Here is a 3,464-nt window from a genome sequence, read left to right as displayed (position 1 = left end):
GCGTCGCAGATAGGGTACAACTGCACTGAGAAACACAAGTCGTGAAACTAATACGACTGCACTAACTGCGTGGCTTTATCAGCGTTGCGTGCCAAATACTAGGCGAGTGGGATCGACATCGGAGCTATTAGTGGAAGACGAGGAGCAAGTACGCGAGAGCCCGTGGCTGGGTACTCTTGTATTGATCAATACTTTATCTCATGTATTCCCAGTTTATTTTTCATCTTTGATTATATATTGATTTTCCTTTTTTGTGTTATTGATTTATTGAGCAATTTCTTTTATTTATTAGATCATATTACCACCCGATTCGTGGCCTATCCCCCATAGTGGGTTTGTGCTATGAATTGAGGTTTCATCATCATCATCATCATTGCGCGCGGCTGGCAGGACTGGGGCCTGTTGGCTTGCACTACGGGACCGTGCCTTTCCGACATCGGCGCCCAACGTGGGGATGGAACCCACGAACCTGAGCCGTTCTCCCATTATGAAGCGGAGTATAGATAAAACAAACCATTGCCAACGGCTCGGAAAAAGGGGCCTTTTGTAGGTAAAGTTGGTGTCTCTCTTTCTTACCCGCTAAAACAAGCACGTTGATACAGAGGCTACAATGGGAACGCTTTCGGGACCAGCGTTAGGCAATAATGAAAATTGTCTATAATTTTTTACCCCAGCTTGCGGTTGCTGAGTTAAGGGTTACCCTCTTTTTTCAATGCAGAATTCTTCACGATTGTACAATGTATTACGTTACCAATGCGTATCTATTTAGTTCGGTGATATAGGCCATCTATATTTTAATCAACCTTTTCGGCCAGTGCCCTACTGCAGGTATATGTTTTCTTAATAGACGTCTGAAAACATTTAGGAGCTCGAAGAGTCAAAGGCAACCCTCTGCTCTGAATGGCAATAAAAACAAAAGCCCTGAGAAGAACAAAGGCATAGCTATGCAAAGAGCACTCGAGGACAAGTTCGTGCGAGTAGTTCGCGTTTCCTGACACACAGTCCACTAGTTCACAAGCCATGGTTACAAGAGAAAATGCAAGGCTAGTGTTGTCCGTGTAAGAAAAAAACAGATGGTGGTCATCCATTTTTTGAATATGAGTGGGCGATGTTAATGCAATCGGCACGCTGTGCTATGGTGGGAGTGTAATTGACATGTTTTACATACTATGATGATTAAAATGAACTGCGGCACATAACAAGTTGCATGTATCCAGTGAACGAAGTTGGCGAAAGAGAGAGAGAGAGAGAAGCTCTTTATTCGAAAACAGATTTGTGCCTGGGTGCATACAAGAGGTTTATTGAAGAGCGGGCCTGGTCCTGTGCCCAGGCACGTATATCCAGGGATCCAAGTTGACGTAAAGATTTTCGACGAAGATGGGCAAATGCCCAGCACATACCTCGTGACCCACGTTGGTACGAGGTTCATTGAAGAGGGGCATATACCCAGCGTCACTTACCGAGCGATCCTGGTTGGTCCGACGGTCCCTTTCGGACTCGTTTGCCTCAGCACAGCAGCTGGATGCTCTGTCCATTATACTGTGGAGCACCTGGTGACCCAAGTTGGTGTGAAAGAGGATAGCCGAGGATGAATGGATGACACACAGACGTACGGACCGCAAACTTGGTAAAGTTCTCAAAGAATTCTAATCGAAATTAAAATATAAAAATAAGGAAAACGTAGCGATTACCATACGCCACACACAGTAGGATACAAGAGCCTACTGCGACGAATGAACATACACGAATACATTATTGGAATCGTGAGCTTTGAGAAATCACAAGTGTCGCAAGATTTAGCGCTCATGTCTGGAAAAACATCAATAATGTAATAGAACGACCAACACATTCCTAATTACCTGATCGTCTATAAAAAGCTTTCAAGGTGCGCGATTCTTCATAAAAATGCCCATATTTGAAATTTCTTGGTTCATGACTACGCACCCAAGAGTTTCTCTAACCACAGTACTCTTCAAGCAAGCACCTCCAGCTTTGTTCACAGTTTCTGGCGGTGTTCCGAATATTCACTTCATTGTAGAAGAGGTGTACATTATTTAGCGGATTCCTCATAGAAAGAAATTGGACTTAGCGAATATGCGTAATCCTTGTTTCTGCTTTACCTTTGGCCCCGGCGAGGACTCGGTGGCCGCGGCATTATTGTGGTGTGGAGAAGGGCCTGGTTTCAATAACCACAGCTACATTCCGATGGCGGTAGAACGCAAAGAGTATGTAGTATCCATGTGCTCATAATTTCTTTGTGTGCGTGCTCCAGTATGTGTGCGATTCTTATTTAGATATGTTATCGCATTGTATCACTGCACTAAGGGATGAGGATGGCAAGCAATAGGCTTAAAAAGCGGTGTACCAATTTCGGCAGAAATAAATATTTCATTTCACTAGGAATATATTCTCCAAATGGCATGGGGAAATGTGCGCTATAAGTGCTTCAAAAGTGGTGCCGAAAATACTGGCTGCCTAAAAAGTCAACTCGTTAATACAGCACTTTGTCGCAACTCGTTTTTCAGATAAGCTAAGAAGTCGCAAAATGTTTGTGTTTTTCTCCTTTTACATTAAGGATGCGGCCTCACAACCAATTCTAAGTTATTAGCATTTTGAATGTTCACCGGAAACGGCATTCTTGACCAATGATGGCAGCCCGCTTGTTTGCACATGAGCAATCCTGTACATCATAGTTGGAATTTTCAAATTTTTGTATATACTAACATCGTTGTCGCGTTCATGTGTTTCACTCAGAAGGCATGGATGCCTTGTTTTTCATCAATGTTTAGAAATAGCGCAGATTCTGTGGAAATCCGTATGCTAATCTGCGTCAATAACGTGGTCAACACACGCCTCCAAGGGCGGGCCCAATAAAGATCACTGGTGTCTCACTCAGCTGCTCAAAAGCAAGTAAAAAGAAAAAAGAAACAGTTATAGTAACTGACAAAAAGGAGTTTGCGAAGGAATCCCGATTAATTTATGCTGCTAATTGTCCCATGTGCATTTTAAGCTCGGTTGGTCACAAATGAACACCTAAACGCGATCTCCGGACAGCTCTTTTCGCGATAACATAAGGGAGATTACCTCCATAAATAAAAAAACAACAACTTTGCGATGAGATATTGTTTAATTGATGTAATTAGGGTAATGTACCTACTGAACTAAGGCAATTGTTGTCTCAGTAATACATTTTAATAAACACATTTTTCTTTGCGAATTGCGATAACAATAGTATGCCAATGTCGAAAAATTTATTTTGATGCAAATTTCAATGCGAACATTATTATTCATTGGAAAGCACCTATTGCGAACAATATTTATCATAAGTTCGAACGTTTTATTTGCATTAGTTAGCTTTTATAGGTTCCTTGAACAAAGTACAAAGACAAGTAGATATCAAAATTTATAATTCCAACATTTCTCAATATCTTAATGTAAAGCTTGGCATAGAGAACGCGCGAAAA

This window comes from Dermacentor albipictus, chromosome 10, assembly GCF_038994185.2.
Source record: "Dermacentor albipictus isolate Rhodes 1998 colony chromosome 10, USDA_Dalb.pri_finalv2, whole genome shotgun sequence".
Taxonomy (NCBI): Eukaryota; Metazoa; Arthropoda; class Arachnida; order Ixodida; family Ixodidae; genus Dermacentor; species Dermacentor albipictus.
This window is presented reverse-complemented; position numbering follows the sequence as displayed.